This window comes from Colobus angolensis, unplaced genomic scaffold (genome assembly GCF_000951035.1).
Source record: "Colobus angolensis palliatus isolate OR3802 unplaced genomic scaffold, Cang.pa_1.0 Scaffold547, whole genome shotgun sequence".
Taxonomy (NCBI): domain Eukaryota; kingdom Metazoa; phylum Chordata; class Mammalia; order Primates; family Cercopithecidae; genus Colobus; species Colobus angolensis.
The window spans coordinates 276,238-292,430 of record NW_012119010.1 but is presented as its reverse complement, the minus strand read 5'-3'; the positions used below and the strand labels follow the sequence as shown (position 1 = coordinate 292,430).

Sequence of the window (16,193 nt, the reverse complement as noted above, 5' to 3'; positions counted from 1 at the left end):
TATCTGCTGCATAACCCACATTGATACACTGCAGACAGGACATAAACAACATGGCTAATTTACTGTCTTGGAATCCCACTCATTCAAAAATATCTATGAAGTGTCACATCCTGGGCCACATCCCAGTGATTAAGATAACCAGGCAGGGGTTTGTGGTTTAGTGGGGAGATACAGCTGTAACTAACCTTTATATCTGGGGCAGATGTTTTCGTGGAGACAAGCAAGGCACCATGGTCATGAAGGGGAGAAGTGGTCAAAGCTCAGAGAGGTCAAGGGAATGTTTCTCAAAGGCAGCACTGTCTGAACTAGGGAGGCATGGGCTGAAAGTCTCCAGACTCACCGCAGGAGACAGGGGTGTTTCAGACAGTGGGTATTTCAGACAGTGGGTAGCATGTGCACAGTGGGAAGGCAAGAAGAAGCATGGCCTGATGAGAGGGTGCTGCAGTGCTTCTGAATAGCTGGAACATAGCAAATGGGAACATTGGTAGATGAGACTCCATCCATAGTGACCTTGTCTGCCATCCTGAGAAATGTTTGGCCTTGATCTTATAGGTGATGAGGAACAGTGAAAGTGTAAAAATTGTAGGCGTGATTGCAGGAGGGCATGGTCGCAACTGGATATGAGAAAGATTAATTTTGCTGAAAGGCTGGTGTTGGGAGACAGGTTGTGAGGTGATGGTACTGACCTGAGTGTCACACTGAGATTAATTTAGGATGAGAGTATTACTAAATTTGTAGCTGCTGCCAGGTGTCCCTACCTTAGATCCACTCAGTCCATTCAGATTTGAGATTGTTCAGTTGCCAGGATGTTCTTATCACGAGCTGTATAACCTCTCTATAACTTCTGCTACTCAGAATGATGTCTCTTCCTCCACATGACGGGCACTTCCCTAGTTGACGTGAATATTTTTATGTCCACGTCCTGTCCACCCATGCCTCAGTTTCTGCTAGATCTTACCAACTTGGATTGGACAGGAGGTCCATGGTCTTTCTAGACTCATGCATCATCTTAGGGACTTAGTAGTGGGGGTTTGCAACACTATACACGATTCTGGCACCTTCAACTGGACTTTAGAAGGGGGCTTGTAATGAGTACATTCACAGCATAATAGAACATCCCCTTTACGCCTGCTACATGGGTTGACCCACTGAGTACAGGGTAGTGCTTGTGTATATTTGTACTGAACGCAATGCTTCTGATAGTGCAGCCTATAATTTCACTAGTATTTATGCCGTAGCTAACAGTTGAGTGATAAACTTGCAGGCTTTTTTCACATAACATAGTTTGAGCTTCTACTGTGGATTGTATTACTTACTTGTTTTGGATGATGAACTTTGTAAGAGCAAGGACTCTTTTTTACTTAATCTTGTTGTCCTTTTTCATCTAGTGTAGTGACTAAACCATGCCAGCCCAGCCCATCAGGAAATATGTGTTGAGTAAATGTAGTTTAATTATTATTTTGACCTGCACTTGTTATTAGTACTGTAAAATTGTTCTAGCTTAGCACATTTGGAATCATGATTCTATTGTATATCATTTTAGTCATTGTCAACCTTGAATCATCTGTAATCACTTTGATAAGCCTGTCTTATATCTTGTTTACATATTATAGATAAGAGTTTCTAGTAGACTCAGAGACAAAGCCTTGTGGATGCTTAAGAGGTTTTTCCCATTTAGCATATCAAAGTGTTTTGAAGAATAGTTTTGGAGTTGATTTATAATCTGGTCTATAATTCTTTGAGTTTCCACATTGACTGTTTTTTTCTACACATTTCTTGGTCTTTGTTACCCACACAATGGGTGGGTTCAATTTCTTGGCGGTTGACAGTCCAGTGACCACAACTGGATTTAACAAGGGGATTGTATTACTTGCAAGAAGTAAGGACACCAGGATAGTTCCCAGAGCAGTGCCTTCCCTAACTGTGGTGAAAACAGGGCTTTCATTAGGCTGGTTAGCTGTCATTGTATGAAGAGGTAGAATAAAGGCAGTGCAGGTACAGCTGCTGGTCATGTTTCTACATATTATCAATCTTCTACATACAATCAAGCTTTTACATATGGTCATGCTTCTACATACATCATTTGTATAGAAAATTGCAAATAAACTCCTCCCCAGGCAGGGTTTTTAGTGTAGTGATGAGGAGAGTTGGTCAAAGTTTGTCTCCAACTCTGGCATCCCTGGGCCCAACTGTTTTTTGTTTTTCTGGGGTTGAGTTTCTTCTTGGAACTTTTTAAAAGAACATGAACTGAAGGTGCAACAAGGACAAGTGGGTCGTCTCTCACAGTGTTTACCAAAAAACCCAGGGACCTTGGGCTATATCTTCCCTTTCCTGTATGTCACTCTCCATGGATTATCAAGAGTTTTAGAAAGTTTATCTTTTTACATTGAAGAAATTTATTGCAGACCAAATAGGATTGGAATATATTTTGGAAATCTGTTGTAAGGTCACAACTTACTAGAAGTTGTAGAACAAGGGAATGATTTAGTTTCCTTGTAAGCAGTATTATTGATTAGTGGTTTTTCTTTTTTGTGGTCTCCAGATACTTAGCTATCATTGATTGCTATAATCCTTATTAATTATTTGAAAATGTTGAGTACCATCCACTGAAAGAGTCCCAGGGCTTATTGAGGAAGTTTGTGAATATTAAAAGATGAGAACACTGAGTTTTTTTTTAAAGCACTTTTGTGAGTTACAATATATATATAACTAAATTTACTGATTTTAAGTGTATGGTTTAATGTATTTTCTCAAATATGGGCAGTTATGCACCCACTACCACAATCCTGAAATAGAACATCTCTATCACACAGCATGTTCTCTGGGGCGTCTTTGCAGTCAGTACCTTCCCCCACACTCTGACCGTGCCAATCATTGATCTACTTTCTATTGCTCTAGTTTGCCCTTCTCTAAAATTCCATATAAATATGATCATATGTGTAGTCTTTTGTGTTTGGCTTCTTTTCCATAGTATAATGCTCTTTAAATTGATTTACATTGTTGTATACATCAGTAATTATTTCCTTTTCATTACTGAGTAGTATTCCCTTGTGTGATGTACCACAAATTTTTATCTGTTCACCAGCTGATGGATGTTTGGATTCTTTGACGTTTGGGGTTATTATGAATAAGGCTTCTGTGAACATTCTTGTGCAAATCTTTGTGTGGAATCTCTGTGTTTCAATTTTGTCTTGGGTATATACTTGGTAGTAGCATTGCTGGGTCATATGGTATGTGCTTAACTTTATAAGCGACAGCCAAATTAGTTTTCAAAGTGCTTGTAACATTTTGAACTTCCAACAATCATTGTATGAGAATCCAAGTTGTTTCATATCTTTACAAACACTTGATACTTTCTTTTTGAGACGGAGTTTCGCTCTTGTTGCCCAGGCTGGACTGCAATGCCACGGTCTCGGCTCACTGTAACCTCCACCTCACGGGTTCAAGTGATTCTGCTGCCTCACCCTCCCAAGTACCTGGGATTACAGGCACCTGCCACCACGCCTGGCTAATTTTTTGTATTTTTAGTAGAGATGGGGTTTCACCATGTTGGCCAGGCTGGTCTTGAACTGCTGACTTCAGGTGATCCGCCCGCCTTGGCCTCCCAAAGTGCTGGGATTACAGGCGTGAGCCACCGCGCCTGGTAACACTTGATATTCTCAAACCTTTTAAAATTAGCCATCTTATTTGATATGTAGTGGTATCTCATTACGGTTTTATTTTGCATTTCCCTGATTGTGTTGAAGATCTCTTGCTGTGTTTTCTTGGCATTTCTTTATTTTCTTTTTGAAATATGTTGGAAAGGACATCTTGTCCTTTTTTCTCCCTTAATATGGTTGTTTGGCACTTAGTTTTAATATCATTAGTGAGTTTATAAAAAGAAATATAAGGAAAATATTTTGTTGCTTTCACAGTTTCTAGAAAAGAGTTCTTAATGGACATTTTGTTTCCTGACTGTGTGTGTGTGTGTGCATGTGTGCTTTTTTGGGCATGCGTAGAATAGTTTTTCTGTCATCCGTTGGCTGGATTTCATTTATCTTACCTTGTTTGCTTGCATATACTCTTTATTTCCACGGAATCTGTCAGTTCACATTCCTCCGGAAAACTCCATGTGGATTTACTAACTACCTGTCTAAAGACACACTCACAGTTAAACTCTCATCCTGTGCAAACCTTAACTCCAGTGCTGCTCTGAAGGACTTCCTTGGTGACATTCATCGTCAGCCCACAGTGGGCAGGACACCATCTGGTGCTTTTCGGTTCTCATGCACCTAGCACTGTGCAGCAATCAATAATGGGAGAGTCAACACATGACTATTGTTAATAAGCTGCTGACCTGGGTGACCCAAGTGCTCTGCAGTGATTCTAGGGTTTCAGTGAATACGAATTCAGTCTGAACTGATAGATCTAATACTAAATCATTGTGAAATTCTACTTTCATAACTGGTTATGTAAGCTTTGAGTAGAATACCTATGTTTTGCTTGAGAAACTATAAATCTACTTGAAAATGTGTTGCAGCAAACCTATGATTATGATATGACTGAATAAGACAGGGAAACTGTATAATATTTTTGTATTAGATTTATCTAGGTTAGACAACCTAAGAATATCCCAAATTTCATTTTGGATTTCTCATGGGCATTCATATTTTAATCTAGCTTTATCGCTGGGACAAAAGGCAGAGTATGCCCTTGATAACTTTGAACAGTGGGTTATATTGGCAGAAAGTTAAGTCAACTTGTGATGTAATCATGCTGAGTAGAAATGATTTTTTTTGTTTGTTTTACGCTAAAATAGATGAAATTGTAATCTCTTAAGAGGTTATTTAGGAAATTAAAGATCCACTATGATCTAATAGAGCACTGGATTTATACCTAGAAAATCTGGGCATCTGGAGCTGGCTTAGCTGTGTGACTTTGAAGTGGTCACTTAACCACTCTGGGCTTTCTTTTTCTCATCTGTGAAATGAGACAACTGGAGCAGATGACCGTATGATCCCTAAGTTTCAAGCATCTGTGCTATGAATTATTTCTATTAGGATCGTTTTGATTTCACATGGAAACTTTGAAGATAAATCCAGTCTTGAAGTTCTCCATATGTGGTATTACTCCCTGTCTCAATCACAATTGAGTGACTTTTCTGTCGGTGAATTCATTCTAGTAAGTGTTCAGCTCTTTGCTATTTTCTCCCTTCAAAAGTGTGAGAAGGATAAGGCAACAATCATGAGAAAAAATGAACAAGGATTTTAGATATAATTTTTGGCCAACGCAAAAAATATTGGTTGCAAAATATTAAAATACAGAACCCTTTGCTTTGTTATTCTGGGCCACAGTCAAATTCATATGGGCCCAGATATATTTTAAATCAGTATTTCTCTAACATAATAACAGCACATGATTTCATTAATTTGAGTTTCTGGAAATTCCATATACCTCAGCAGTCTAATAAAATACTATCTTAAATTTCAGGTATTAAAGCAATAAAAAGAAGCATGGAACTTGGAGTTTATATTTCTATTTTAATCTAATACTAGTCTACTTTATCTTCTTGTTGAACCTTGTTAGGTAATGGGACAGGAGAAAGCAGGCTGTTTTGAAAGTTTTAAGAGTGGAGACTATCAATCTTAGTTGTTATTTGGGCATTTTCAGGCTTTCTTTGTATTTTTTTGAAGCGATACAAAATCTAGGTCAGGATTTGCAGCCTTCCTAATAAATGTTTAGTGAATCATTCATTACACATTGCTCCAAAAAGGAGATGATAGTGCTGAAGATGCTGGCATAGATCTTAATGAAGTAGTTTTTAGCCATTATCTGGAGTCCCAAATGCCTCCTTGAAATATTTTTCCCTTAGTTACTCCTATAAACCTGCAAAATATACAGTAAATCTCAATAAAGAAGATATCTATTGCAGACAGGACACTTCCTTCCCTGTGGGTTGGCTCCCACTTTCGAGTAAACAAAGACGCAGTCATTTGGACTGATGGTATCTGACAAAAGCAGATGCTGGAGGAGGAGACAGTTAAGATTTTCAGCACAGTATTTTCTTTAGCATTGCGGGCTGTCCTGATAACCACCACTTTCACGACTCGTCCCAGTATCTCCAAGTGCAGGAAAAGCAGAACATGTCCAGCAGAAGCGGCTTTCCTCCAGGAGCCTCCGTTTCTTTCCCCATTTCCTCCAGGAGCCTACGTTTCTTTCCCTGTTTGTAAGAAGGAGTCATGTTGTTTCTGGGTCCAGTCAATGTTAATTTTCCCTGACAACGAAATAGTTTGTACTTGAAATTTGGGACTGTGAGGCCATCAAGATCTGTCCTCAATCCAGGAAAAAGAAGTCCAAGACCAGCGGAAATGTTTGCTTGTTCATGACCTTGGGTCTGAACTGCATTTGGAGGACAGAACAAGCTACTGGACCTGTCCTGTGATATCTTCTCCCCTTGCAAACATTAACAGTGTTTCTGGAGGACAGCGTACCTGTTTTCCTACCCAGTTTTGCGGTTGTTTGTGAGGAGGCTCCATCATTTCCTGCATGATTCTGGGAGTTAGAAGCAGTGACATGTCCTTTCTGGGATGTTGAGTATGAAACGGTGCAAAGCCGGGGTTCCCCAGGCGCATAGCCACACACAGGCTCTTGTTTAGTTTATTTTCCATTGAATACATGAAGTTGGCCCTATACTTAGATTTTTGTTTTCTTTTAGAATCAGTTTTACAGTTTCTTAGAGCAGCTGAATTAGAAATGGGCTTTGAGGAAAAGCAATTTAATTTTGAATGATACCTTTTCATTGCTTGTATTCACCAGCGTGATTTTTAATCTGTGTCTTTTTCCTTTTAGAAATCTCCAAATTAGACATCCAGAGCAGCATTCTTGTTCTTTCTACGTCTTGAATTAGAAACTACCAAGGCTCTTTAAGTCCTGAAAAGGAAATAAAAGGTAATTATGTTAAAAAGTTATCATTAAAATCATGTATGAACCTGGTTATAAAGTAAATATGATCCTTTATATGTTGAGCAGAATTTAGGTATTCTCCAATTTTTCCCACCTTTTTCATTCTTACTTTCCCTTCCCTCCTTCCTTCTTTCTTCCTTCCCTTCCTCCCCCTTCCTTTACATATATTAATTTAGCAAACTTGTGGAGTCTGCCCTGTGCTGGTCACTGTTCTAAGCACACACACTGTATTCCAACTTCCCATGCCCTGGCGGGAATGGGGAGATTGGCAAAAACCATCCTTGTAGAACTGGCTCCCCAGCCTCTGTGCTGGCTGGTGGGGGGCAGATGCTTTGCCACTGGTTTGGCTGAGAGGCTGATCCCAGCACCCGCCCCACCTTTGCTATCCCACTGGCTCTGCAATGCATGCGCTTCTCCCCGCTCTCTCTGAACTTGCCTGGGTGTTTACTTGCAGTGGCTTTTTTTTCTGAGAATTCTGAACACTCAGTGGATATTTAACTTCCCCAATTGGGACTGTTAGAATTATAATCTCTCATGGGGTAAGTAAAACAGAAACAGTGTACTGTTCCCCAGCTACTGAATATGTGAATATTCTCACTGGACATGGGACCTAGTATATACATTTTTAATTACTAACATAATGTAAATGTTGCAAACAAATAAATGTTACAGATAAGTAGCACAGAATGCAACTTTCTACTCAAAAGCTGCTCTCCAGATAAAATACTGGTTAGATTTGGGTGCACATTCTTTAATTATTTTTTTCTCCATGCACGTACTAATGTTCAGGTATTCAGTCTGTATTAAATCCCTTAACCCTATGAGTGAAAGTATTGGGGTAAAGATGACTTCATAATTTCTGGTAAATACTGTGACTTATTTTTGTTCTTGGCCTTTGTTAATCTAAATAATGATGTCTATGAGTTGGGGGCCACTGGCATACCTATTATGCACTTGGTTTATTTGATGGTGTTTTGTAATCACTTTCTAATCCAGAGCACTTACCTCCCATTGTGTTAGGAATGCATTAGTTGTTCCAGTGTTCCATAGAGAACCTGGACTCATGTGGCAAGGTGAACACCCTTATCTTGGGTGGAGGGCAGGAGTGGTAAACTTCTCCCTAAGCTGAGAACTGTGGTAAATCCACTCCAGTGTGGCTCTTGAGACATCGATTTCATTTAAAAAAATAATTTCTACTGTTATTTTAAATTCAGGAGGTGCACATACAGGTTTGTTACATGAGTATATTGTGTGATGCTGAGGTTTGGGATATAAATGATCCCATCAGCCAGGTAGCAGCCATAGTACCCCATCAATAGGTTTTTCAGGCTTTTCCCACTGTTACCCCCCCCACCCAGTAGTCTCCAGTGCCTTTTGCTCCCATTTTTATGTCCATGTCTACTCAGTGTTTAGTTCCTACTTATATGTGAGAACATGCTGTATTTGGTTTTCTGTTCCTGCATTAATTCGCTTGGGATAATGGACTCCAGCTGTGTCCATGCTGCTGCAAAGTATGTGCTTTCATTTTTCCAATGGCTCTGTAGTATTCCATGCTGTGTATGTACCACATTTTTAAAATCCAGTCCACCATTGATGTACACCTAGGTTGAGTGTATGTCTTTGCTATTGTGAATAGTGCTGCAATGAACATATGAATGCATGTGTCTTTTTGGTAGAACGATTTATTTTCCTTCAGTTATACACCCAGTCATGGGATTGCTGGGTCAAATGGTAGTTCTAAGTTCTTTGAGAAGTCTCCAAACTGCTTTCCATAGTGTCTAAACTAATTTACATTCCCACCAATAGTATATAATCCTTCCCTTTCCTCTACAGAAGGACCGTAAATGATTTCAACAAGCAAAACCAAATAGTCCTGTTAAAAATTGGGCAAAAGACATGCAGAAACACTTCTCAAAAGGAGACATACAAGCAGCCAAAAAACATGAAAAAATACTCGATGTCATTAATTATCAGAGAAATACAAATTAAAACCACAACAAGGTACCATCTCGCAGCAGTCAGAATGGCTATTATTAAAAAGTAAAAAAAATTAGTTTTATTTTTCACAGTGTCTCTATCCATTCTTAAGCTGTCAGCTGCAAGTCAGTTGATTGCCACACGTCTTCCTCCTGCTGACTGCCTCTTACTCTGGCTTCCTGCCTCCCTCCTGGGATGCCAGAGCATTGCCTCTGGTGCCTGACTCGGCTCTCCTACTACCTTTCCCTGGTAGCCTTTGTTAACCTCCCCACGCGCCCTTGGAATTGAGCCCTCCCATCACTGGATGCCCGCCACTATATCCCAAAACAATTTTGCCGTAAATTCCAGCAGTCCCTCCTGAAACAGACCTGGGTAACTGAGAGCCTGAGTAACAAAATCCGTAGTCCAGATGCTACTATGGCCGAGGGACACAGTGGGCTGTGGTAACGAAGGGACGGATGACCATTGAATGGACATGGAGCATCCGTCTAGACCAAGGCTTGTTATCCTGGAATGCCTAGTGCCCTGGACACTCAGAAACCCTGTCATTTGGGTCTTGTGCACTGGGTATCATTGAGTTGCCAGCTTTGAAGCAAGGCTTCTGTTTTCTTATGGTGAGTTCCTTCAGGAAAACTTGGGCAGGGAGAGTGTCCCAGCTGGATATATCAGCTGACTTCTGGGTTGGAAGGTCTGGCTCTGCCCAAACCAGTCCTGGCCCCCTTCCTGTCCATTGTTTCAATTCTTCTCGTGTCTAGTGACAGAGTGCAGTTCTGGAAAGCCACACTCCTCAGTGCTGAGGGTAAGAGTGTGGGCTTTAATGTTAGAATGACCTGGGTCACGACCTGGACTCTGCCATGTGCAATATGTACAGCCCTGGAAAAGCTGTTTACTCGATGTGCCAGCCTCTTCATCCATCAAAGCAGAATAACAATAGTGCCCAGATCATAGGAATGTGAGGTTAGGAATGTGAGTTGCAACATGAGCTGGCACATGAGAAGTGTTTGAGGTATGTTAGTAGCTTATGTACTGTGATCTTCTGCAGAATGGAGATAATACCTACTTCTGAGGGTTGCTGTAAGCATTAAATGAGGTGGTGTATATAAATACATTGTGCTGGGTGGATAGTGCATACTCTGTAACTGAGAGGCCTCTATGATAATGGTAAAGTAAAAATAGCACTATCAGTAAATGTGTTCAGAATGGGACAGACATTGTGACCCAGAGTGTGGGGGAATATCTAACAGTAGTAGGGAAGAATGGCCGCAAGTTCAGTCGTCTCATCGTTAGTTTAAGTCACTGTCTAAACTTTGGTCACAAAGGCTCATTCATAAAGGCTTTGGTTATGATTGACTACTAGAGTGAATAGTCAAGGGTTATGTGTCCAAAGATCCTTTTATTCTTATTAGGGGCTACTTTTTTAAAGGCAGTATATTCTTGGATTTTTATGAAATTTAAAAATCAACTTAAGAATAAAGATAGTAGTAATTATTTTGTTCTCTCATTACACAATATTTTTTATCATCCTTAAATGGGAAGTATACTGGAGAATGCTCACTTATGTTATATGGTTGTTATGAAATGATTAAAGCAAGCAAATTGAAATCTAATAATGTTTGACCCTATCATATCATACCTAAATTAAATGAGATGTATTTAACAAACTTTGGCATTCATTTTCCTCTACTTTAAACCAAAGACACATTTGAATTCTTGGTGTGTTAGAGAATTTTCTTACCATTTGTTTCACACATTTGCTTTTTGTACACTTGAAACTAATGACATTACTTGGCTTAAAAATGTCTTTTAAAGAAAAGAGTATATAATTACATAATTCACTGCAAGTCACCTTAGAAAGTGAATGTATCTGAGCCCTCCTGTCCATAGAGACCTGTCCTGTTATCTTAGCACCCAGACCTGGCATTGAGCATGCTCAGTACAGATGGGAACTGAATTGAAAAAGCAGCAAAGGAATTGAAGGTGTGAAAACCCATTTGTTAGAATGCTGAGAATATGGTGACATTTCTAATTTACCTTTAGCAGTACAGTTTAAACTATAATGAAAGACACTAGTGGGAGTAACATGTGCATTTGAATGCAGTGATAGTGATACTAGTTCTTTTCTCTATGCTAAGTTTAGGATGCCGATGGGCTGGAGTCATCTGTCTCTTCTTTCCTTCTGCCCTCCTTCCCTGCTTGCCCCTTCCTCCTCCTTTTCTTACTACCCCCCACTCCTCCTCCTTATGAGATTGACCTTGTGCAAGGCCCCATGTGTTCTTGTTCTCCCAGCATTCTCTGTGCGGTAGCCTGTGCCTCTATGGAGGAGGTCCTGATGCAAAGCAATACTGCCACTACATTTGCTGTTTCTGCAGTTGTGACTTGTATTCCTGTAGACCCTTACATCGGTCACACACCAAGGGAAGGAGTAGGCAGTCTCTTTTTCAGAATCATGGTGGCACGTCTCTCATGCTGACTTAAGTCAGCCTCTTAGAGTGGTTTTATCAGTGTCCCTTGCTACATCTTTTCTCAGCTAATTTGGGATGAAAACATTCTGCCTTTATTAACATCACTATATTCTGTCAGAGAACAGTATTACTCCTGAATTTCAACAAGTCTGTTTGCATTTCACAGGAGAGAGCCAGGCTTAGCCAGAAGTTTTATAATCTGTATGAAATCAAGACTTATCTTACTTGATAATACTCATTCCTCATGGTAGAAATCTAAAACTGAACTTGCTAAGTGTTCTTCTCTCCAACAGTAGACATCAGCAGTCTCAAAAATCACTGACTTTTTAAAGTAAATTTGCCTTATTTCATGGCTGCCCACAGGTTAGGATTGGTCATGAGATTAAGCTGGTAGGAATAATACAGCCACCTCTCAAAATTTGTAATCATGCCAAGTGACAGTTTCCAAAAACCAAGGAGTAGTTAAGGTGCTGATCTGAATGGGATAGATTAGTGAGAATCCCCACTCTTCTTGCACATGTGTGCACATGCAAACATGTGTGCCCACAAATACACCTCCCAGAGGTGTGATTTGATTTTGGACTTCAGCTGTTATTGAATTTGCTTCCTTATTTGCTTTAGGTATTGATCTGACTTGAGTACCATTGAAGAGCAACCCCTTTAAGCATGAGTGTATTTTAATATGTAGTAGTATACAGTTCTTCAGTCTCTTCAGACCCTAAGAATTTGAGTTTTTCTTTTCCAAGTACAAGAGTATACTAGTTCTGTGAAATTTGGTAATACAAACTTAGATTTTCCTGGAATGAGTTTCCCTTATTGTTATCCAATCATACTTATTATTTTTTACCTTGTTTCACTGTTGGAGTAAAGGGAAAAAACATCGGATGGTGTGTTCCGGTTTTTCAGATTGTTGGAAAACAGCAAAGTATTGATAGACCTTTCATGTGTTAATACCATTAAGGTACAAGTATGTTAATTTTTTTTTTTTACATAGTCTATAAGCTGATCAACCTGCAACCTACTATCTATAGTAAATGCATTCTTATTGTTACATAGGATTATCTTTTTAAAAACAGTACTTTTAGTGACTTGAGGTTTTTGCATATTATATAATTTTTACTTGCCTTCTCTCTAAAAGGAAGTTTTTTTTTAATTTTTTTTTTATTTTAGTTAAAATGTTCTCCAGTTTGGAGCTTAGAATGGTGACTCATGCCTATAATCTCAACACTTCAGGAGGCCAAACTGGGAGGATTGCTTGAGGCCAAGAGTTTGAGACCAGCCTGGCAACATAGTGAAACTCAGTCTCCACAAAAATAAAATAAAATAAAAATTATCCTAGTGTGTGGTGCACGCCCATAACCCTAGCTACCCAGTAAGCTTAGGCAGGAGGATTGCTTGAGCCCAGGAGTTGGAGGCTGCAGTGAGCTGATAGCGCCACTGCACTCTAACCTGAGCGACAAAGACTCTGTCTCTTTAAAAAAAAAAAAAAAGTTTTCTAATTTAGGTTACATACATCAGTCATGTTGATGAAATTCTTTTTTCACAAAAAGTATTGTTCACAATCTGTTTAGTTTTTTTAGTGGCATCTCTTTTCAGTGAGTACTGTCTTTGGCAATGTTTTCTGACTTGTTTCCTAACTTAATTAGACTTGGAAAACAGCCGTTACTTTTCTCTCTTTCTCTTTGTTGTCTGGGGCCCTCATACCTGACTATCTTGATTTTCGCTTTCTCCTTCCCCCACTGCAGTTAACGCTTCATCTCTGAGGCTACTTTTCTTTGTTTGGAGTCTGTCAGCTGAACAGATAGGCATCACCAATGTGTGACACAAGCAGGGACTGTCTGGGTTTGAAATGCAAGATGTATTGTACTAAATGAATTCTAGATTGTTCTGCTTTAGTAGCTCACCCAATTTTTGTTTCTTTAATCTTCAAAAGGTACGACTGGGATACTTGTATTCCTGTACACCCTTACATCAGTTACACACCAAGGGAAGGAGTAGGCAGTCTCTTTTTAGGATACTTGCACCTATTGAGAAAGCTTGTGGTCCTCTCCCTGAGTGATTGCTGATAACGTAGAAATGCATGGTAGCCTCTTTTCACTTAAAAATTAAGTATCAGGTACTGCTTACTCTAGATGAGGTTACAGAGCTGCCATCACTCCTCATCATCAGCCCTGGGACCATTAATGATGACTGTTCTCTTGGCTCAGAGCTGTGTTGTATTTTGCATATGGAATCCTGGAGTGTTGAAGACAGAGATGTTGCATATTTAATTTTAACTCCTTGATTTTCAGAGGAGAAAGCAGAGATCATTTCACAATTGCCTTCATGTAAATAGTTATAAGAATGCAGCAAAGATATTCTTAGTATAGCTATTCTTCATATAATTAAAATATCTGTGAAAATTACCTTTAATCCCAGCACGTTGGGGGGCCAAGGCAGGTGGATCAGTTGAGGTCAGGAACTCGAGACCAGCCTGGCCAACATGGTGAAACCCCATCTCTACTAAAAATGTAAAAGTTAGCCAGGTGTAGGGGCATAGGCCTGTAATCCCAGCTACGTTGGAGGCTGACGCAGGAGAATCATTTGAACCTGGGAGGCAGAGGTTGCTGTGAGCCAAAATCGCATCAATGCACTCCAGCCTGGGTGACAGAGTGAGTGAGACTCTGTCTCATAAAAAAACGAACAAACAAAAAAAACTCTGAAAAGTAACAAGTACCTCAAATTATATTAAAATTGATCAGCTCTCTCTACCCACCCTTCAGATCCACTTTATCCGGGGCCCAGAGAAGAGCTTGGCATTCAGGAATTTCCTAAACAGCTGTGTGTTTGTGTTTGCTCATTCATTGGTTCCCTTAAGAAATGTATTCTGGGCACTTGCTGTGTGGTACCGGAAAGACGTGGCTCTTGATTGAGAAGCACATAGTTAACCCACCAGAGTTGTTATCTGATCCCATATTTCTTTAAATTTAGCATTTGACTGAGCCAGCAAGATTTGTGTTTTTGACAGAATTCCCTGAAGGAGCTGAGGAGAGCATATCAGCCTGAGGTAGAGGCTATGAGGGCATTTCCCTGAGGCCAGGTTGCTGGGGGCCCAGCCTGGGCTGGCACTCACAGGGCCCCTCCTTGCTGGCCCTACTGAGCCCAGAGTCATTGTCATTCTCAGAACCTCCTATGTTTGCGTTATGCTAAAAATGTAGGGAGCTCTCTTACATCAGCCTTAATTTGACTGGAAGAGGAAACTCGTTTCCTGCAAAGTCCCTGTTTGGCTCCTTGCTGGTTGGCCGAGGCAGGCGAGTCCACCCTGGAGTACCACAGGCCTGTTCCAGGGGCCAAGAAGGCCTTTGTCTCCAGCTCCATTTTCTTACTCTTTGCTTTTGAACTTCTCACCATCCATGTAGAAAAAGTCTCATACATATGGGATCTCACTGAGTTTATATGGTGTTGAAATTTCACTCACTAGTACTCTTCTCATAATTTAAAAAAGAGTCATTTAAGAAGTTATATCTGTTGAGTAGGCTGTGTTAGGAGCCGCTCCTGTCTATAGGACAGTAGGAAGTACAGCAGGAATTTCAGAACCAAATTTCAGATCTGCCCCCTGATAGTGGTGGCTTGAGTCACATAGAGTGAGGTTAGCCTCCCCCTCTGAAGGTCAGTTCTTATATATATTTAAACATGCACACACACACACATACACACATATTAGAGACAGAGTCTCACTCTCTTGCTTCGGCTGGAGTGCAGTGATGTGATCACAGCTCACAGTAGTAACCTTCAACTCCTGGTTGCGAACAGTCCCACCTCAGCTTCCCAAGTAGCTGGGACTACAGGCATATGCCACCAGCCTGTGGAGATGGTGTGGTCTCTAATTTTTAAATTTTGAATATTTAAATTTTTTTTTAATTAAATGTTTACATCTTTTATATTTTTAAATTTTTTTAAAAAAATTGAATTTTTTGTTTGTAGAGGCAGCCTCTCACTGTGTTGCTCAGGCTGGCCTCGAACTCCTGACCTCAAGCGATCCTCCCATCTCTGCCTCCTGAAACACTGGAATTGGTCAGCACTTCTTCGACATACTGTACCCACCTCAGCTCTTTTTGAGTGAACCCTTTTTTTTCCCCCTGCAAAATATTTAACTTTCCCTACTTGTTATTTGGGCACAAATAATTCTGTCCCCAAAGTGGATTCATCGGCATTCTGTGATAGTTTATTTATTGAATGCAGAAGCAGTTTGCTTTCCTCTAACATTACCAATACCTGAAATATGCTTACTAAGAGAAACTGGTGTCTGTAGCCCAGTGAGCATGTGCCATATGTGCACGGCGGCTGCTCTCCCAGCCGTTGACTTGTGGCTCCTGCACAGTCATCTTGTCAACATCACAGACCCACATAGAGACCAGGCACTCCAGGGCCGCTCTGCCTAGATTAGAGCTGGAGGAAGAGAAAACCCTAACCCAGGCAGCAGTGGCCATTAGCCCACCCAGAACAGAATGCTTACACCCAGAACGGATGCATTCACATCTTAGGAAATAGTGCCTGTTTCCATATAGTTTTAAAAACATTGCCTCACCTTTTTTCCTGACAATTATATTAGGAACTTTAAAATTGTATTTTGATTTGAAATCTGGAGACTTACATTAAGGTAAGTGGAAAGTGAATTACAGCAATGCAGGATCAGCTTTAAAAAAAAAAAATTCAGGCTGGGCGCGGTGACTCAAGCCTGTAATCGCAGCACTTTGGGAGGCCGAGACGGGCGGATCACGAGGTCAGGAGATCGAGACCATCCTGGCTAACACGGTGAAACCCCGTCTCTAC

At 40.3% G+C, this 16,193-nt stretch overlaps 1 protein-coding gene across 2 annotated transcripts in view; it reads left to right on the top strand.

Annotated features, from left to right (window-relative positions):
• FAM110B (family with sequence similarity 110, member B) overlaps window positions 1–16,193 on the top strand; it is a 164,806-nt gene that overhangs the window by 30,055 nt on the left and 118,558 nt on the right. For both annotated transcript variants that reach the window (XM_011961303.1, XM_011961305.1), the window contains exon 2: window positions 6,829–6,927. The gene's annotated coding sequence lies outside the window, so the exon portion shown is untranslated. The remainder of the gene's footprint in view (window positions 1–6,828; window positions 6,928–16,193) is intronic.